Raw genomic sequence first — 22,282 nt, forward strand, 5'->3', positions numbered from 1 at the left:
GCTTGATGCCAGGTGACATTACAGCTGGTATCAACCCCATATATTACCCCGTCTGCCACCGCACCAGGGCGCGGGATGAGCTGGGGCGAAGCGCCAGGATTGGCGCATCTAATGGATGCGCCACTTCTGGGGCGGCTGCGGCCTGCTATTTTTAGGCTGGGAAGAGTCCAATAACCATGGCTCTTCCCACCCTGAGAATACCAGACCCCAGCTGTCCGCTTCACCTTGGCTGGTGATCTAATTTGGGGGGGACCCCACGTTTTGTTTTTTTTTTAAAAAAACGCCTGTGGAGCCCTCCAAATTGATCACCAGACAAGGTGAAGCTGTCAGCTGTGGTTTGCAGGCTACAGCTGTCTGCTTTACCCTAGCTGGCTATCAAAAATAGGGGGGACCCCACGTCGTTTATTTTAATTATTAATTTTTTGGGGGGCTAAATACAAGGCTAGGCACCCTTTAGTGCCACATGAAAGGCACTAAAGGGCGCCAGCTTAGAATATGCAGGGGGTGGGACGTTATATATGTTTGACATCTATCCATTCATCCATTGTAGCATTTTAGGCTATGTGCCCACGATCAGGGTTTGCAGCGTTTTGGGCGCAGAGTGTTTTCCCTGCGTCCATAATGCTGCGTTGTGCAGTAGAAGCACAGTGGAAGGATTTTTAGAAATCCCATGCCCAATGTGCTTCTTTTCTCCGCAGCATAAACCGACCTGTGGTGCAGCTTCCCGAGCCTCAGCATGTCAATTTATGCTGCGGAGATGAGTGTTCTCTGCAGGTAGCATAGAGCTCCACAGCGGCCTGAACCCAAATCGTGGGCATGGGTAGCTGCGTTCTCCCGTGGACAACACTCACATCTCTGCAGGAGGCTGACACTGTGTACTAGACGCCGTGTCGCTGGATCATGGCCACATAGCCTAAAAGTGAGACATTTGTTGCTACAGCAACATTTTTGTGAAGTACCTGTGGATTCAAAATGCTTACTATACTCCTGAATAAAATCCAGTTTCCAAAATGGAGTCACTTGTGGGGGGTTTCTGCTGTATAGGTACCCAAGGGGCCCTGCAAATGTGACATGGTGCCCGCAATTTATTTCAACTTTTCCAGAATTCAAATGGTGCTCCCTCCATTCCAAGCCCTCCCATTTATCCAAACAGAGGTTTTTGGCCACATGTGGGGTATCCCTGTGCTCATAAGACATTGGATAACAACCTGTGGGGTCCACGGTTTGTTGTTGTCTCTTGAAAAAGTGAGAAATTTGATGCTAAAGCAACATTTTTGTGAAAAAAATGAAAATTTTCAATATGGCAACCTAAGCTTATCAAATTCTGTGAAGTACTCGTGGATTCAAACTGCTCACTATACACCTAGATAAAAGCCTTGAGGTGTCTTGTTTCCAGAATGGAGTCACTTGTGGGGGACCGCCACTGTTTAGGCACCTCAGGGGCTCTCCAAATGCAACCTGGCGTCCGCTATTGATTCCAGCCAATTTTGCAGTCAAATGGCGCTCCTTCCCTTCCGAGCCCTGCCATGCGCCCAAACAGTTGATTTCCACCACATATAAGGTATCGCCAAACTCAGGAGAAATTGCACAATAAATGTTATGCTGAATTTTTTCCTTTTACTCTTGTAAAAAAAAAAGCTACCTGGTTGAAATAACAATTTTGTGGTAAAATTTTATTTTTTTTTTTTCATGGCTCAACGTTATAAAATTCTGTGAAGCACCTGAGGGTTCAGGGTACTCACCAAACATCTAGATAAATTCCTTGAGGGGCCTAGTTTCCAAAATGGGGTCACTTGTGCGGGGTTTCTGCTGTTTAGGTACCTTAGGGGACCTCCAAATGCGACATGGTGCCCGCAATCTTTTTCAGGCAAATTTCCTTTCTAAAATTCAAATATTGCTCCTTTCGTTCCAAGCCCTCCCATTTGTCCAAACAAAGGTTTCAGACCACATGTGAGGTATCACCGCGCTCATAAAAAAGTGGTTAACAAACCTTGAGGTCAAATTTTTGGAATTACCTCTTGAAAAAGTGAGAAAATTGATGCTAAAGCAACATTTTTGAGAAAATTAATAAAATTTTCAATATGACAACGTAACGTTAACAAAATCTGTGAAGTACCTGTGGATCTAAAATGCTCACTATACCCCTAGATAGAAGCCTTGAGGGGTCTAGTTTCCAAAATGGTGTCACTTGTGAGGGATTTCTTCTGTTTAGGTACCTTAGCGGACCTGTAAATGCAACATGGTGCCCGCAATCTATTTCAGCCAAATTTGCTTTCCAAAATTCAAATATTGCTCCTTCTGTTCCGAGCCCTCCCATTTATCCAAACAGAGGTTTCTGACCACATGTGGAGTATCAGCGCACTCATAAGAAAGTGGGGAACAAGTTTTGTGGTCCATTTTGTTGTGTTATTTCTTCTAAAAGTGAATAAATTTGGGTTAGAGCAACATTTTTAGGTAAAATTTAATTTTTGCTTTTTTTCATTCCACATTGCTTTTGTTCATGTGAAGCACCTGAAGGGTTAATAAACTTCTTGAATGTGGTTTTGAGTACCTTGGGGGGTGCAGTTTTTAGAATGGTGTCACTTTTGGGTATTTTCTGTCATCTAGGCCTATTGAAGTCACTTCAAATGTGATGTGGTCCCTAAAAAACTGGTTTTGTAAATTTTGATGTAAAAATGAGAAATTGCTGATAAACTTTGAACCCCTCTAACTTCTTAACAAAAAAAAATTTTGTTTCCAAAATTGTGCTGATGTAAAGTAGACATGTGGGAAATGTTATTTATTAACTATTTTGTGTCACAGAAATCTCTGGTTTAACGGTATAAAAATTCAAAAGTGGAAAATTGCTAAATTTTCAAAATTTTTGCCAATATTCAATTTTTTTCATAAATAAACACAAAAAATATTGTCCTAAATTTGGTACTAACATGAAGTCCAATATGTGACGAAAAAACAATCTCAGAATCACCGGGATCCGTTGAAGCGTTCCAGAGTTATAACCTCATGAAGTGACACTGGTCAGAATTGCAAAATTTGGTCTGGTCATTAAGGTGAAAATTAGCTCCGTCACTAAAGGGTTAAATATGGCTTCAACTTTTTTTCAGGAGGTCTAAGTGGTTCCGTTCATGACATGAATGTAGAAAATGGTTGTATTTCCTAATTTTTTAAAAACAGGAACAGACTATTGACCCCGACGTGATTTTAACACGCAACCTTCTGATCTGGAGCCAGACGCGCTACCGTCGCGCCACGAGGTCAGCTGAAAGATAAGTGACAAGATTAAATCTAAATATTATTTAATTCTTTACCACTAGATGTTCCAGAAAGTATCTACTTTTACGCACCATCATAAAACGACATAAAGAAGGATGATTGAGCATCTTAATCTTAATATTCAGGGATTTCCAGTTTAAGATCGGAATCTAGAAATTATCATCTTTGTGATTCCATGAGTCAGGCACACGACTGTTACATCAAAAGATAAAGTTAGAAACATATGTCAGTTTATTTTTTGCCAGGAACATTTCATTTAGAAAAATGCTTGTTTCATAAAGATTGGAAAATTTTTATATATCGTTTGTATAGACTTTTTTATTCTTTTAGCCATACCCCAAAACTACAAAATCAAGAATGAGTTAACATATTGCTATTAGGAAGAAAGGTTTACATTTAACATCCAGAATCTTTTTGAGGACCATGTTTCTTCATATATACAAAGACCAAATTGTTGGTGATGTCGAGGTGATTTTAAGTTATAATGGTCAGATCTGGATTCCCAAAAATTCTCGTCATCACAGTATTGTTCAGAAGATTTCTTTCTTGTAAAATTTTAAAAGATGACTCTTTCAGACACTGTGTGGAAATATGGCTTCAACTTTTTTCAGGAGGTTTAAGTGGTTCCGTTGATGACAAGAATGTAGAAAATGGTTGTATTTCCTAATTTTTCAAAAACAGGAACAGACTATTGACCCCGACGTGATTTGAACACGCAACCTTCTGATCTGGAGTCAGACGCGCTACCGTTGCGCCACGAGGTCAGCTGAAAGATAAGTGTTTGACAAGATAAAATCTGAATATTATTTGATTCTTTACCATTAGATGTTTCAGAAAGTAACTACTTTTACGCACCATCATAAAACGACATAAACAAGGATGATTGAGCATCTTAACCCCTTCAGCCCCCAGCCTGTTTTCACCTTAAAGACCCGGCCATTTTTTGCAATTTTGACCAGTGTCACTTTGACAGGTTATAACTCTGGAACACTTCAACGGATCCTGGCGATTCTGACATTGTTTTTTCGTGACATATTATACTTTATGTCAGTGGTAAATTTAGGCCGATATGTTTTGCGTTTATTTGTGAAAATTTCGAAAATTTGGCGAAAATTTTGAAAATTTTGCAATTTTCAAAATTTGAAATTTTATGCCCATAAATGTGAGAGATATGTCACACAAAATAGTTACTAAATAACATTTCCAACATGTCTGCTTTACATCAGCGCAATTTTCGGAAAAAAAAAAAATTTCATTAGGAAGTTAGAAGGGTTCAAAGTTCATCAGCAATTTTTCATTTTTCCAACAAAATTTACAAAAAAAAATTTTTTAGGTACCACATCACATTTGGAGTGACTTTGAGAGGCCTAGGTGACAGAAAATACCCAAAAGTGACCCCATTCTAAAATCTGCACCCCTCACTCTGCTCAAAACCACATCCAAGAAGTTTATTAACCCTTTAGGAGCTTCACAGCAACCAAATCAATGTAGAAAGAAAAAATGAAAATTTAACTTTTTTACACAAAAATGTTACTTTAGCCATAAAATTTAGCATTTTCACAAGGGTATCAGGAAAAAATGCTCCATAAAATTAATTGTGCGTGTTCTCCTGAGTACACCGATATCTTTTATGTGGTGGAAATCAATTGTTTTGGCGCACGGCAGGGCTCAGAAGGCAAGAAGCGTCATTTGACTTTTCAAACGCAAAATTGTCTGGAATAGTTAGTGGATGCCATGTTGTGTTTGGAGACCCCCTGAGGTGCCTAAACAATGGAGCTCCTCCACAAGTGACCCCATTTTGGAAACTAGACCCCTCAGGGAATTTATCTAGATGTTTAGTGAGCACTTTGAACCTCTGGGGGCTTCACAAAAGTTAATAACGTTGAGCCGTGAAAATAAAAAAAAAAAAAATTACCACAAAATTGTTACTTCTACCAGATAGCTTTTTTTTTTACAAGGGTATCAGGAAAAATTGCACCATAAAATGTATGGTGCAATTTCTCCTGAGTACACAGATATCTCATATGTGGTGGTAATCAATTGTTTGGGCGCACAGCGGGGCTCAGAAGGCAAGGAGCGTCATTTGACTTTTCAAACGCAAAATTGTCTGGAATAGTTAGTGGATGCCATGTTGTGTTTGGAGACCCCCTGAGGTGCCTAAACAATGGAGCTCCCCCACAAGGGACCCCATTTTGGAAACTAGACCCCTCAGGGAATTTATCTAGATGTTTAGTGAGCACTTTGAACCTCTGGGAGCTTCACAAAAGTTAATAACGTTGAGCCGTGAAAATAAAAAAAAAAAAAATTAACACAAAATTGTTACTTCTACCAGATAGCTTTTTTTTTACAAGGCTATCAGGAAAAATTGCACCATAAAATGTATGGTGCAATTTCTCCTGAGTACACAGATATCTCATATGTGGTGGTAATCAATTGTTTGGGCGCACAGCGGGGCTCAGAAGGCAAGGAGCGTCATTTGACTTTTCAAACGCAAAATTGTCTGGAATAGTTAGTGGATGCCATGTTGTGTTTGGAGACCCCCTGAGGTGCCTAAACAATGGAGCTCCCCCACAAGGGACCCCATTTTGGAAACTAGACCCCTCAGGGAATTTATCTAGATGTTTAGTGAGCACTTTGAACCTCTGGGAGCTTCACAAAAGTTAATAACGTTGAGCCGTGAAAATAAAAAAAAAAAAAATTAACACAAAATTGTTACTTCTACCAGATAGCTTTTTTTTTACAAGGCTATCAGGAAAAATTGCACCATAAAATGTATGGTGCAATTTCTCCTGAGTACACAGATATCTCATATGTGGTGGTAATCAATTGTTTGGGCACACAGCGGGGCTCAGAAGGCAAGGAGCGTCATTTGACTTTTCAAACGCAAAATTGTCTGGAATAGTTAGTGGATGCCATGTTGTGTTTGGAGACCCCCTGAGGTGCCTAAACAATGGAGCTCCCCCACAAGTGACCCCATTTTGGAAACTAGACCCCTCAGGGAATTTATTTAGATGTTTAGTGAGCACTTTGAACCTCTGAGGGCTTCACAAAAGTTAATAACGTTGAGCCGTGAAATTAAAACAAAAAAAATTAACACAAAATTGTTACTTCTACCAGATAGCTTTTTTTTTACAAGGGTATCAGGAAAAATTGCACCATAAAATGTATGGTGCAATTTCTCCTGAGTACACAGATATCTCATATGTGGTGGTAATCAATTGTTTGGGCGCACAGCGGGGCTCAGAAGGCAAGGAGCGTCATTTGACTTTTCAAACGTAAAATTGTCTGGAATAGTTAGTGGATGCCATGTTGTGTTTGGAGACCCCCTGAGGTGCCTAAACAATGGAGCTCCCCCACAAGTGACCCCATTTTGGAAACTAGACCCCTCAGGGAATTTATCTAGATGTTTAGTGAGCACTTTGAACCTCTGGGGGCTTCACAAAAGTTAATAACGTTGAGCCGTGAAAATAAAAAAAAAAAAAATTAACACAAAATTGTTACTTCTACCAGATAGCTTTTTTTTTTACAAGGGTATCAGGAAAAATTGCACCATAAAATGTATGGTGCAATTTCTCCTGAGTACACAGATATCTCATATGTGGTGGTAATCAATTGTTTGGGCGCACAGCGGGGCTCAGAAGGCAAGGAGCGTCATTTGACTTTTCAAACGTAAAATTGTCTGGAATAGTTAGTGGATGCCATGTTGTGTTTGGAGACCCCCTGAGGTGCCTAAACAATGGAGCTCCCCCACAAGTGACCCCATTTTGGAAACTAGACCCCTCAGGGAATTTATCTAGATGTTTAGTGAGCACTTTGAACCTCTGGGGGCTTCACAAAAGTTAATAACGTTGAGCCGTGAAAATAAAAAAAAAAAAAATTACCACAAAATTGTTACTTTTACCAGATAGCTTCTTTTTTTACAAGGGTATCAGGAAAAATTGCACCATAAAATGTATGGTGCAATTTCTCCTGAGTACACAGATATCTCATATGTGGTGGTAATCAATTGTTTGGGCGCACAGCGGGGCTCAGAAGGCAAGGAGCGTCATTTGACTTTTCAAACGCAAAATTGTCTGGAATAGTTAGTGGATGCCATGTTGTGTTTGGAGACCCCCTGAGGTGCCTAAACAATGGAGCTCCCCCACAAGTGGCCTCATTTTGGAAACTATACCCCCATGGCATAAATCTAGATGGGTAATGAGCACTTTGAACCCTCACGTGTGTTACGGGGGGCTGTCTGATAATAACCGAAAGGAGTATCAGACAGTCAGGGTCCACCGTGCAAAGACTTTGCTGCAGACTATGGCAGAGTGCAATACCTCTGTTAACTCACAGAAGGATATAATAAGAAAGTAAAGCAATTCCTCCCTTACTTGGAGGGTGTGTGGAATGATCTCTGTTAATAATCACAGAGACAAAGGCAATGTGTGCGAAATGGCACCTACCTAGGTCCGCTCTTCTAGTGGTGCAAAAGAGACGAACAGCAGCGTAAGCCGCACAAAGCTCCTACCTGCGTTCGCTCCACTAGTGTGCGAGGACACGAACCACTAGATATGGCACCTGCCTAGGTCCGCTCTTCTAGTGGTGCAAAAGAGACGAACAGCAGCGTAAGCCGCACAAAGCTCCTACCTCTGTTCGCTCCCCTAGTGTGCGAGGATACGAACAACTGCCAGACGCAGTATAAGGAACGTTACCCTAGCGGCAACGTCCACCTACGAGTACAATCACAAGGCCCAGCCAGACCATGTGCCTCAGGCACCTGCCTATGTCCGCTCCCCTAAGAGGTAAGGATACGGACAGCAGCCGAAGCTGTAAGGTATAAGAACGCTACCCTGCCGGTAGCGCTCACCTAGCATAGACAGAGGAATGCCTAGAGGAACGCGCACAGAGCGTCTACTCATATGCATGAACCAAGAGGACTGAGCACCATGCGGCGTGTGTCAGGGTCTTATATAGACTCTGTGCCTCATCCAAGATGGAGGACACCAGAGCCAATCCGCTTCCAGAACGACAGGAGTGACGTCATGCTGGCCTATCACCGAGCAAGACGTCACAAGCACATGACCAGCGACCAATCGGCATAGAAGGTGTCAGAGACATGTGACCTCGTGTCAGCGATGATGTCACCCGCACATGTGCAATGGCTCCAAGATTGGACTTAGTCTCCGGCGCTCGCACATGTGCAGTAGCAAGAAATCTGGACTTAGTCTCCAGCGCTCGCACATGTGCAGTAGCAAGAAATCTGGACTTAGTCTCCAGCGCTCGCACATGTGCAGTAGCAAGAAATCTGGACTTAGTCTCCAGCGCTCGCAGCAACCGTAACAGTACCTCCCCCTCAAGGACCCCCCTCCCGGCGACGCAGATAATCGGCAACTAAGTCGGGAGCATGGACAGCCTCCTCAGGCTCCCAAGAGCGATGTTCCGGGCCATAGCCCTCCCAATCTATCAAGAAGAACCTGCGCCCTCTAACCATCTTAGAACCAACTATGGCTCGTACCTCATAGCTAGAGCGAGAGGAATCAGAGGCAGGAGAGTGCACTTCACGAGCGTGAGGTAAAATAGCCGGCTTTAGCAGTGAGACATGGAATTTGTCATGAATCCTAAGATGGACAGGTAACTTCAATTGATAGACTACAGGATTTACCTGTCGAAGAACCTCATAAGGACCCAGGAAGCGAGGAGCAAATTTGACAGAGCTCACTCTAAGTCTCACGTGTTTTGCAGAGAGCCACACAAAGTCCCCTGGAGAAAAGACAGGAGCCGGGCGACGAAACCGATCGGACACCGTCTTCATACGGTCCTTAGCTGCTTGGATCGACTCTTGAGTCCGATCCCAAACCTCTCTGGCATTAGTTGCCCAGTCGGCCACAAGAGGAGGAGGTGCAGCAGCGGGAAACGGTACCGGTACCCTAGGGTGTTGCCCATTATTGAGTACGAACGGTGTCTGCCCAGTGGCCTCAGCCAGCGAATTGTTAAGGGCAAATTCTGCCCAGGGTAGGAGGGAGGACCAGTTATCGTGGTTCTCAGCAACAAAGTGTCGAAGGTATATAATCATAGATTGATTGGTACGTTCAACCAAACCATTAGTCTCCGGATGGTATGCCGAAGAGAGATTCAACTCAATTTGCAGAAGGCTACAAAGATCTCGCCAGAAACGGGAAGTAAATTGCGGGCCTCTATCACAAATGATACGATCTGGCATCCCGTGAAGCCTAAAGACATGCTTGAGGAATAGTTTGGCTAGTACCCTGGAAGATGGGATTCTCGATAACGGTACGAGATGAACCATCCGGGAGAAATGGTCCGTAATGACCCACACAAATCTATGTCCCTGTGAACATGGAAGATCACCCACAAAGTCCATGCCTACCACCTCCCATGGTCTATCTGGCACTGGTAAAGGATGCAAGAGCCCAGCCGGTCTCTGCCGTAATGGACGGTTGCGAGCACACGAGTAGCAGGAACCGACATATCTCTTGACGTGGCTGGCTAAGTGTGGCCACCAATACCACCTCTCCAGTAACTCTCGTGTCCGCCTAATACCAAAATGCCCACCCACCTTTGAGGTGTGGGCCCATGACAGTATATCATTCTGTCGATCAGGCGGAACAAATGTCTTGCCCGGTGGGATTTGGTCTAACGTCACAGGAGAGAGCGTATGAAAAACCCTGGAGGGAAGGATAAGACGAGGTTCGTCAATCTCTTCCTGGGTAGAAAGCATAGAGCGAGACAGGGCGTCTGCCTTGTTATTCTTACTCCCAGACAAATAGTTGATGGAGAAGTGAAAGCGGGAGAAAAACAAGGACCAGCGGGCTTGGCGAGGATTCAGACGCTGAGCGGTTTGTAAGTACGTCAGATTCTTATGGTCTGTATAGACCTGGAAAGGATGTTTCGCTCCTTCCAGCAAGTGACGCCACTCCTCCAAGGCTAATCTCAAGGCGAGCAGTTCCCTATCCCCAATGGTATAGTTTCTCTCTGCCGGTGAAAAGGTTTTAGCAAAGAAGAAACACGGCCTTTTTCTACCTGCACCGTTCTTTTGATACAAGACCGCACCAGCACCCACTGAAGAGGCATCAACCTCTAAGAGGAAGGGCTTACTCTCATCGGGTCTTTGAAGAACGGGAGCAGTTGAAAAGTGTCTTTTTACTGCCTCAAAAGCCTGAGATGTCTCAGTAGACCAGGCTTTGGGATTAGCACCTTTCTTAGTCAAGGCCACCAAAGGGGCCACCAAAGTAGAAAAATGGGGTATGAACTGCCTGTAATAATTTATAAATCCTAAGAAGCGTTGCACCGCCTTCAAGGAATGAGGTTCGGACCATTGCAGGACAGCAGAGAGCTTCGCAGGATCCATAGCCAGACCCTCTTGTGAGATAATGTAACCCAAAAAAGGCAATGAGGACTGCTCGAATACACATTTCTCGAGTTTAGCAAACAATGAGTGCTCCCTTAAACGGGAAAGGACACGAACGACATCCTGACGATGAGTCTCCAGATCAGGAGAAAAAATCAGGATGTCGTCCAGATACACCACTACTGAGGATAACAGTAACTCCCTGAACACATCATTTACGAAGTCCTGAAATACTGCGGGTGCATTACATAACCCAAAAGGCATGACGAGGTATTCATAGTGACCGTCTCGGGTGTTAAAAGCGGTCTTCCATTCGTCACCCTTTCGAATTCGTACCAAGTTATACGCACCCCGCAGATCCAACTTCGTAAAAACTTGAGCTCCTCTCAGTCTGTCAAAGAGCTCCGAAATTAAAGGTAATGGGTATTTGTTCTTTATTGTGATTGCGTTGAGACCCCTGTAATCTATGCAGGGACGCAAATCACCCTCTTTCTTCCGAACAAAGAAAAACCCAGCTCCCGCGGGAGAGACAGACTTACGAATGAACCCCTTCTCTAAGCTCTCTCTTATATAGGTCGACATGGCCTCCGACTCAGGTATCGACAGGGGGTAAACCCTGCCTTTAGGTGGAACCGAACCTGGGATAAGGTCTATGGCACAGTCATACGGCCTATGGGGTGGAAGAACCTCAGCACCCTGTTTGGAGAACACGTCAGCGAAATCCAAATAGGGTGTAGGTATGGGAGAGAGATCAGTTGATGCAACTGCAACGACCTTAGGTGGTAAGGGAAGACATCGGGACTGACATTTCGAACCCCAACTAATAATGCTGTCAGACTCCCAGTCAATGTGAGGAGCATGAGTCCGAAGCCATGGAAGACCCAGAAGGACGTCGTCTATACCCTCAGGCAAAACAAGAAAAGAAATCTCCTCTATGTGACCCTGAGACAGGGAAAGGCGCAAGGGAACTGTCCTCAATGTAATGGAGTCAGACAACATAGTTCCATTAACAACACGGACAGGAATAGGCGCCTCTAACATGATAGAGGGAATATTGTGTCCCTTTACAAATCCTGAGGACACAAAAATCCCGTCAGCTCCGGAATCCACAAAAGCCATAATAGGCCATGTATTCTCAGATAACGAGAGCTGACCTGGGATACAACACTTAGAGGGTGCAGAAGACGTCTCTAGTAACCCCCCTCTAATGGTTACTAGGCCAGGGAGTTTCCCTGACGACTAGGACACTTGTTGGCATAGTGCCCAGCCTGACGACATACGTAACATATAGGAGGCCCAGACTTGCGTAGTCTGGAGAACGTATGACCTAACTCCATAGGAGTGGGAGATGTTTCAGATGCTGAGGAAGATGGTAGTGGACCCTCAACAACTGGAATAGCCCGATGCTTAGGGCGTGAGGAAGAGACCTCGAGTCTACGTTCCTTATGGCGTACATCGATCCTCGTTGCTACTGTGATCAAGTCCTCCAGAGAAGCAGGGACTTCACGAGTAGCAAGGGCATCCTTGACATAGCCAGCCAACCCTCTCCAGAAGATAGGAATCAACACCTTCTCTGGCCAATCTAGTTCTGCCACCAGAGTTCTAAAAGCAATGGCATAAGAACTAGTGGATAACGAACCCTGAGATAGATCTAACAGTCTCAGGGCCGCATCATGGGTAACCTGCGGACCCATGAATACCGCCTTAAGAGCATCAAGAAAGTCTTGATGTCTCAGAGTAACCACATCAGAGCGCTCCCATAGGGGAGTCGCCCATTCTAAGGCTTTGTCCTGAAGTAAGGAGATGATAAAGCCTACTCTGGACCTCTCCGTAGAGAAGCGAGAAGAGTTAACCTCTAGGTGTATCTGACACTGACTAATGAAACCACGACATGATCTGGCATCGCCAGAATATCTGTTTGGTAGAGCAAGTCGAGGATCATGTGCAGATGTCACCATGGTCTGAGGTTTATCCTCTATACTCTTGAGCCGTGACTCAAGTACTTGTATGTAACGGTGTAACTGCTGATATTCTGCCATAACTGCCAGACCCTTGGCTCAGTCCTAATGTTACGGGGGGCTGTCTGATAATAACCGAAAGGAGTATCAGACAGTCAGGGTCCACCGTGCAAAGACTTTGCTGCAGACTATGGCAGAGTGCAATACCTCTGTTAACTCACAGAAGGATATAATAAGAAAGTAAAGCAATTCCTCCCTTACTTGGAGGGTGTGTGGAATGATCTCTGTTAATAATCACAGAGACAAAGGCAATGTGTGCGAAATGGCACCTACCTAGGTCCGCTCTTCTAGTGGTGCAAAAGAGACGAACAGCAGCGTAAGCCGCACAAAGCTCCTACCTGCGTTCGCTCCACTAGTGTGCGAGGACACGAACCACTAGATATGGCACCTGCCTAGGTCCGCTCTTCTAGTGGTGCAAAAGAGACGAAACAGCAGCGTAAGCCGCACAAAGCTCCTACCTCTGTTCGCTCCCCTAGTGTGCGAGGATACGAACAACTGCCAGACGCAGTATAAGGAACGTTACCCTAGCGGCAACGTCCACCTACGAGTACAATCACAAGGCCCAGCCAGACCATGTGCCTCAGGCACCTGCCTATGTCCGCTCCCCTAAGAGGTAAGGATACGGACAGCAGCCGAAGCTGTAAGGTATAAGAACGCTACCCTGCCGGTAGCGCTCACCTAGCATAGACAGAGGAATGCCTAGAGGAACGCGCACAGAGCGTCTACTCATATGCATGAACCAAGAGGACTGAGCACCATGCGGCGTGTGTCAGGGTCTTATATAGACTCTGTGCCTCATCCAAGATGGAGGACACCAGAGCCAATCCGCTTCCAGAACGACAGGAGTGACGTCATGCTGGCCTATCACCGAGCAAGACGTCACAAGCACATGACCAGCGACCAATCGGCATAGAAGGTGTCAGAGACATGTGACCTCGTGTCAGCGATGATGTCACCCGCACATGTGCAATGGCTCCAAGATTGGACTTAGTCTCCGGCGCTCGCACATGTGCAGTAGCAAGAAAATCTGGACTTAGTCTCCAGCGCTCGCACATGTGCAGTAGCAAGAAATCTGGACTTAGTCTCCAGCGCTCGCACATGTGCAGTAGCAAGAAATCTGGACTTAGTCTCCAGCGCTCGCAGCAACCGTAACAGTGTGCTTCATACATTGAGCCGTAAAAACAAAAAAATTACTGTTTTTCCCACAAAAATGTTTTTTTTAGGCTCAATTTTTTAAATTTTACAGGGGTAACAGGATAAAATAGACTGCAAAATTTGTTGGGCAATTTGTCCCTGAGTATGCTGATACCTCATATGTGGCAGCAGAACCACTGTTTGGGCGCACGGCAGGGCTCCTAAGGGAAGGAGTGCTGTACATTAGCAGGGACCTGGTATGTCAATTTCATAGTGTGGTATATTTGTTTACGGTTACATCAGGCCGTCATGTGTGTGCTGAGTAGTGTACGTCAGGTCCTCCCCCCGTCTGTGTTGTGTGGTGTAATACATCAGGTCCCCCCCCCCCGTCTATGTGGCTTATGGAAGATCCCCCCTCCCCCCCTCTATGTGGCTTATGGAAGAATCCCCCCCGTTATGTGGCGTATATCAGGTTCCCCCCCCGTTTATGTGGCTTATGGAAGATCCCCCTCCCCCCGTCTATGTGGCGTTCATTGGGTCCTCCCCCCCCGTCTATGTGGCTTATGGAAGATCCCCCCCTCCCCCCGTCTATGTGGCGTTCATCAGGTCCCCCCCCGCCCGTCTATGTGGCTTATGGAAGATCCTCCCCCCGTTATGTGGCGTACATCATGTTCCCCCCCCCGTCTATGTGACGTACGGAATGTCCCCCCCGATTATGTGGTGCTTATGGAAGATCCCCCCCTCCCCCCCTCTATGTGGCTTATGGAAGATCCCCCCTCCCCCCCTCTATGTGGCTTATGGAAGACCCCCCCCGTTATGCGGCGTATATCAGGTTCCCCCCCGTTTATGTGGCTTATGGAAGGTTCCCCCTCCCCCCGTCTATGTGGCGTTCATTGGGTCCTCCCCCCCCCCGTCTATGTGGCGTTCATTGGGTCCTCCCCCCCCCCATCTATGTGGCTTATGGAAGATCCCCCCTCCCCCCTCTATGTGGCTTATGGAAGATCCCCCCCTCCCCCCCTCTATGTGGCTTATGGAAGACCCCCCCCGTTATGTGGCGTATATCAGGTTCTCCCCCCCCGTTTATGTGGCTTATGGAAGATCCCCCTCCCCCCCGTCTATGTGGCGTTCATTGGGTCCCTCCCCCCCCCGTCTATGTGACTTATGGAAGATCCCACCTCCCCCCCTCTATGTGGCTTATGGAAGATCCCCCCCTCCCCCCTCTATGTGGCTTTATGGAAGACCCCCCCGTTATGTGGCGTATATCAGGTTCCCCCCCCCGTTTATGTGGGCTTATGGAAGATCCCCCTCCCCCGTCTATGTGGCGTTCATTGGGTCCCTCCCCCCCCCGTCTATGTGGCTTATGGAAGATCCCCCCCTCCCCCTCTATGTGGCTTATGGAAGATCCCCCCCTCCCCCCTCTATGTGGCTTATGGAAGACCCCCCCCCCCCGTTTATGTGGCGTACATCATGTTCCTCCCCGTCTATGTGACGTACGGAATGTCCCCCCCCGATTATGTGGCTTATGGAAGATTCCCCCCCCCGTTATGTAGCGTACAGAAGGTCCCCCCGTCTATGTGTTGTACGTCGTTTTGTGTGTTATGGAGGAATGTTGGGATGGCACATGTTAATTTAGTACCTGGATGAGTGATAAACTTTGAAGCAGTTTATCACACAAAGTCCAGGTTTATCGGGACAAGTGTCGCATTGAAACACTGTGTCCCTTCCTCACCCCCCTGCTATAGCACACCCGGCACCTTTTCTGAGATCTTCCTCTTCCGGTGGTTTGCGGTACCTCACCAGGAAAATGTTGCCCTGGTACCATGCGGGCACTTGCAGTTCCAAGAGTTGCTAGGGAGAGCTGCTTCTTCTCTTCCAAACATCAAGGTCTTGATGACGGCTTCCTGGAACTGAAGGAAGGTGTTGGTCTGGCCTGCACCTCGTGAGAGCACGAAAGCATTGTACAGTGCCATCTGCACGATGTGCACAGCCAGCTTCTTATACCACACCTTCACCTTCCGCATGGCATTATATGGCTGGAGGACTTGATCGGAAAGATCAACTCCTCCCATATGTTTGTTGTACCCCAAGGCACAGTCCGGTTTGCGAACCTGTGCCGAGGTACCTCGAACACTGATGGCTGTGGTGCCGGGACCATGAATTGTGGTCAAGAAAAGGACATCCCTTCTGTCCTTGAACTTGACAACAACCATGTTGTCGCTACATTGGGCTCTACTCTCACCTCTTGGGAGCAGCTGCCCAATTAGCGTCACAGGGAGGCCCCTCTGATTTTTCCGGACAGTACCGCAAGCTGCGGTACCTCTGGAAGAGAGGGGATTGGAAGAGTGGGACGCTTGTATAAAAATTATCAACATACAGGTGATAACCTTTATCAAGCAGTGGGTGGATCAAATCCCACACAATTTTCCCACTCACCCCCAGAGTAGGTGGGCATTCTGGGGGTTGGATCCGCGTGTCCTTCCCTTCGTAAACTCTAAAGTTGTGAGTGTACCCTGAGGTACTCTCGCACAACTTATAGAGTTTAAATGCCGTATCTTGCCCTTTTTACTGGGCAGGTACTGGCGAAACTTCAGTCTCCCCTTGAAGTGGATGAGGGATTCATCCACACAAATTTCCCTCTGGGGAACATACACTTCAGCAAACTTACTTTTGAAGTGTTCGATGACCGAACGAATTTTTGAACAGTCTGTCAAAATTCGGGTCATCGCGGGGAAGACTGTCCGCATTGTCCCTAAAATGTAAAAATTTGTGCATGGCCTCAAAACGCTTACGGGTCATAACCATGCCAAATACTGGAGTGTTGTATAAAATATTAACACTCCAATATTGGCGAAGTTGTGGCTTCTTCACCAGCCCCATGTGAAGAGTGAGACCCCAATACTTCAACATTTCTACTGAATCCGTCGGGGTCCAGCTAGAAAATGCTGAGTTAGCATTTTGGGCCAAAAATCGTTGGGCGTTGAGATTCGTTTGCACCACCATGAGACTGACAAACTCTTCAGAGAAATAGACTTTGAAAAAGTCTATTGCTCCAAGGTTTGTAGCATCAAACTGGATTCCTGGTTGGGGAAGAAACTCAGGAATCTGTGGTGCAAAGTTTTCAGGGACTGGGGTCCATACCCGGTCACTAGCGGTAGGTTGGGGGTCCCTAGCACTAGTGCTGGGCTGGGGTTCACTCACGCTCTGCTCCGAGTCTTCTCCACTGGGCTCCGGCTCTTCTCCCCTGGGCTCCGGCTCTTCTCCCCTGGGCTCCGGCTCTTCTCCCCGGGGCTCCGGCTCTTCTCCCCTGGGCCCCGGCTCTTCTCCCCTGGGCCGTGACTGATACCTCGTCTTACGACGTCTTCGCGGTGGTCCTTCGTCACTGGAGGAGGAATCGGCTTGGGAGGAACAGAGGAATGTGGGGTCATCTCCCTCGCTATCAGGCTCGGAGGCAACAAAGGCATATGCCTCCTCATCTGAATAACGTCTCTGGGATCGGGACATTGTATGTGTGGTGTGTGTACAAAAACTTTATTTAGTGTTTGTGTGTGTGAGAAAAAAAATACTTTATTTAGTGTATGTGTGTGTTTGTGTCTCTGATGAACAAGGAAAATCTAGAAAGAAAGAGAAAATACAAAAAAATATTAGTTTGGCGAAATAAAGACGGCCGTCAGAAAAAAAAAAATGAGTGCCTGCCATTATGCACGAGTCTTGCATCGCATCATCCGCTCCTGTCTGGAAGCGAGCAACTGCGCTGGATAATGCGATGCAAGAGGGCGCGGCAGCGGATGGAGGGGCGGCAGATGAGAAAGGGCGCAGCGGATGGAGGAGCGGCAGATGAGAAAAGGCACAGCGGATGGAGGAGCGGCAGATGAGAAAAGGCGCAGCGGATGGAGGAGCGGCAGATGAGAAAAGGCACAGCGGATGGAGGAGCGGCAGATGAGAAAAGGCGCAGCGGATGGAGGAGCGGCAGATGAGAAAAGGCGCAGCGGATGGAGGAGCGGCAGATGAGAAAAGGCGCAGCGGATGGAGGAGCGGCAGATGAGAAAAGGCGCAGCGGATGGAGGATGGGAAAGGGCGCAGCGAATGGAGGAGCGGCGGAGGATGGGGGGGTGGGAGGTGAGATTGGGGATAGCTACCTTACAGGATGGATCTAGGCAGCAGGATCACAGCAGACAAAAGAGGCAGCAGATGAAGGAGGGTGAAAAGGATGGGAGAGAGCAGGCAGCAGATCAGGGAGGGGGGCAGAGTCTGATGGGAGAGAGCGATGGCACATGGAGGGAGGGGGGAGGCAGCACATGGAGGGGAGGCAGCACATGGAGGGGAGGCAGCACATGGAGGGGAGGCAGCACATGGGGGAAGGCAGCACATGGGGGGAGGCAGCACATGGAGGGGAGGCAGCACATGGAGGGAGGCAGCACATGGAGGGGAGGCAGCACATGGAGGGGAGGCAGCACATGGAGGGGAGGCAGCACATGGAGGGAGGCAGCACATGGAGGGAGGCAGCACATGGAGGGAGGCAGCACATGGAGGGAGGCAGCACATGGAGGGGAGGCAGCACATGGAGGGGAGGCAGCACATGGAGGGGAGGCAGCACATGGAGGGGGGGGAGGCAGCACATGGAGGGGGGGAGGCAGCACATGGAGGGGGGGAGGCAGCACATGGAGGGGAGGAGGCAGCACATGGAGGGGGGGAGGCAGCACATGGAGGGAGGAGGCAGCACATGGAGGGGGGAGGCAGCACATGGAGGGGGGAGGCAGCACATGGAGGGGGGAGGCAGCACATGGAGGGGAGGCAGCACATGGAGGGGAGGCAGCACATGGAGGGGAGGCAGCACATGGGGGAAGGCAGCACATGGGGGGAGGCAGCACATGGGGGGAGGGGGGAGGCAGCACATGGAGGGGAGGCAGCACATGGAGGGAGGCAGCACATGGAGGGGAGGCAGCACATGGAGGGGAGGCAGCACATGGAGGGGAGGCAGCACATGGAGGGAGGCAGCACATGGAGGGAGGCAGCACATGGAGGGAGGCAGCACATGGAGGGGAGGCAGCACATGGAGGGGAGGCAGCACATGGAGGGGAGGCAGCACATGGAGGGGGGGAGGCAGCACATGGAGGGGGGGGAGGCAGCACATGGAGGGGGGGAGGCAGCACATGGAGGGGGGGGAGGCAGCACATGGAGGGAGGAGGCAGCACATGGAGGGGGGAGGCAGCACATGGAGGGGGGAGGCAGCACATGGAGGGGGGAGGCAGCACATGGAGGGGGGAGGGGAGGCAGCACATGGAGGGGGGAGGGGAGGCAGCACATGGAGGGGTGGGAGGGGAGGCAGCACATGGAGGGGGGGAGGGAAGGCAGCACATGGAGGGGGGGAGGGGAGGCAGCACATGGAAGGCGGCAGCCGATTAGGTGCAGTGGCAGCCGATGGAGGCGGCGGCCGATCGGGTGCAGCGGCGGCTGAAAAAGGTGGGTGCGACTGAAAGGGGACGGTGGCGGCAGGGACAGCGGCGTATAAAGCGGCGTGGCGGGCAGGGACACCGGCGGGAACAGCGGCGTGGCGGGCAGCAGCGGTGGATCGGCGGGCAGCAGCGGTGGATCGGCGGGCAGGGACAGCGGCGGGAACAGCGGCGTGGCGGGCAGGGACAGCGGCGTGTAAAGCGGCGTGGCGGGCAGGGACAGCGGCGGGAACAGCGGCGTGGCGGGCAGCAGCGGTGGATCGGCGGGCAGGGACAGCGGCGGGAACAGCGGCGTGGGGGCAGGGACAGCGGCGTGTAAAGCGGCGTGGCGGGCAGGGACAGCGGCGTGTAAAGCGACGTGGCGGGCAGGGACAGCGGCGTGTAAAGCGGCGTGGCGGGCAGCAGCGGTGGATCGGCGGGGAGCAGCGGTAGATCGGCGGGGAGCAGCGGTGGATCGGGGGGGGGCGGGGAGCAGCGGTGGATCGGCGGGGAGCAGCAGTGGATCGGCGGGCAGCAGCGGTGGATCGGCGGGCAGCAGCGGTGGATCGGCGGGCAGGGACAGCGGCGGGAACAGCGGCGTGGCGGGCAGGGACAGCGGCGGGAACAGCGGCGTGGCGGGCAGCAGCAGTGGATCGGCGGGGAGCAGCGGTGGATCGGCGGGGAGCAGCGGTGGATCGGCGGGGAGCAGCGGTGGATCGGCGGGGAGCAGCGGTGGATCGGGAAGGGGGGCTATAACTTACCGATGGGCACCTGCAGCGACCGCTCTCATCAGCTTTCACGGACGGAGTGAAGCTGAGGGTAGCGGTCACATACAGGTCACCGGCACAAGATCCACAGTGATTGGGAGAGATCGGTCACAAGGCCGGTCTCTCCAATCAGAGCTGGGGGCGGGTGAAACAAAGTTCACCCAGCTCCAGCCAGTCATCAGTGCTACAGCAGCACTGATTATGGCTGGATTGCAATGTGTCAGCCATTTTCAATGGCTGACACATTACAGTGACTGTAATTGGCTGAGCGGCGTTCGTCAGCCAATCACAGCCTCTGTAGGTTCGGGGAGGAGGCACCACCCCTCCTGAGGTCAGGCAGAGGTCCCCTCCTTCCCGAATCCACCGTTTAAGTAAACAAATTTCACTCCCCGGGGCTCCGGGACCGCGATTTCGCCAGGACGTACTGAGTACGTCATGAATCGTTTAGCACCATGTCACCATGACGTACTCAGTACGTCCAAGGTCGTTAAGGGGTTAATCTTAATATTCAGGGATTTCCAGTTTAATATCGGAATCTAGAAATTATCATCTTTGTGATTCCATGAGTCAGGCACAGGAATGTTACATCAAAAGATAAAGTTAGAAACATATCTCAGTTTATTTTCGCCAGGAACATTTCATTTAGAAAAATGCTTGTTTCATAAAGATTGCAAAATTTTTATATATCATTTGTATAGACTTTTTTATTCTTTTAGCCATACCCCAAAACTACAAAAACAAGAATGTGTTAACATATTGCTATTAGGAAGAAAGGTTTACATTTAACATCCAGAATCTAGTTGAGGACCATGTTTCTTCATATATACAAAGACCAAATTGTTGGTGATGTCGAGGTGATTTTAAGTTATAATTAGTGATGAGCGAGTACTAAAAAGCTCGGGTGCTCGAAGCTCGGGCCGAGCCTCCCAAGATGCTCGTGTACTCGGCCCGAGCACCGAGCCCAATGTTATCCTATGGGAGACCCGAGTATTTTTGTGAAATGACCACCGGCAGCATGTAGAAACCCTAAAAATGGCACAAAAGTCTCCGAAGAGTGCTCAAATGACATGGCAACAGCATGGGGAAGACCCCTTGAAGCATTTATCACTCAAAAGTCACAGCTGTGAACAATTTTGACCGCGTTTTACGCCATTTTTACGGACTCACCAGAAAACCTTCCAAAATGACACCAAAATGATTTTTCATGGCGGAAATGTTAAGGGCACATACCCAATAGTGAGATAGAGCTAATGTATGTTACTTTTTGAGATCAATACATGAAAGATTTTACGTAAAACATTGTGTGGCACTCCGATGTCCCTGAGAAGAGACGTACATAAAGGCCTCTGAGTCTAATGTGCCCATTTTGAGGAACTGAGTCTTTGTAGTATTTTCCTTTGCCAGGGCAGTCCAAAATTGTGAGGTTCACCAATGCCCCTGCATACAGACGTGCATGATGGCCTGTAAACCTGAAGTGCCCATTGGAAGGAAGTGGGTCTATTGTAGTATAGCCCTTAGGCAGGGCAGCCAAAAATTGGGAGGCTCCACGTTGTCCCTGGATAGAGACGTGCATGAGGGCCTGTAAACCTGAAGTGCCCATTGGAAGGAAGTGGGTCTTTTGTAGTATAGCCCTTTGGCAGGGCAGCCAAAAATTGGGAGGCTCCACGTTGTCCCTGGATAGAGACGTGCATGAGGGCCTCAAAACATTAAGTGTCCATTGTCAGGAAGTGGGTGTATTATAGTATAGCCCTTAGGCAGGGCAGCCAAAAATTGGGAGGCTCCACGTTGTCCCTGGATAGAGACGTGCATGAGGGCCTGTAAACCTGAAGTGCCCATCGGAAGGAAGTGGGTCTTTTGTAGTATAGCCCTTTGGCAGGGCAGCCAAAAATTGGGAGGCTCCACGTTGTCCCTGGATAGAGACGTGCATGAGGGCCTCAAAACATTAAGTGTCCATTGTCAGGAAGTGGGTGTATTATAGTATAGCCCTTAGGCAGGGCAGCCAAAAATTGGGAGGCTCCACGTTGTCCCTGGATAGAGACGTGCATGAGGGCCTGTAAACCTGAAGTGCCCATTGGAAGGAAGTGGGTCTTTTGTAGTATAGCCCTTTGGCAGGGCAGCCAAAAATTGGGAGGATCCACGTTGTCCCTGGATAGAGACGTGCATGAGGGCCTCAAAACATTAAGTGTCCATTGTCAGGAAGTGGGTGTATTATAGTATAGCCCTTAGGCAGGGCAGCCAAAAATTGGGAGGCTCCACGTTGTCCCTGGATAGAGACGTGCATGAGGGCCTCAAAACATTAAGTGTCCATTG

General features: G+C 48.7%; 1 non-coding gene across 1 annotated transcript; it reads right to left on the bottom strand.

Moving 5' to 3' along the window:
- Window positions 1-3,965: 3,965 nt before the first annotated feature.
- Window positions 3,966-4,037, bottom strand: TRNAW-CCA (transfer RNA tryptophan (anticodon CCA)). Its single transcript has one exon. It is a non-coding gene; the product is annotated as a tRNA-Trp (tRNA).
- Between the last annotated feature and the right edge of the window lie 18,245 nt (window positions 4,038-22,282).

Source organism: Anomaloglossus baeobatrachus, chromosome 4, assembly GCF_048569485.1.
Source record: "Anomaloglossus baeobatrachus isolate aAnoBae1 chromosome 4, aAnoBae1.hap1, whole genome shotgun sequence".
Classification (NCBI taxonomy): domain Eukaryota; kingdom Metazoa; phylum Chordata; class Amphibia; order Anura; family Aromobatidae; genus Anomaloglossus; species Anomaloglossus baeobatrachus.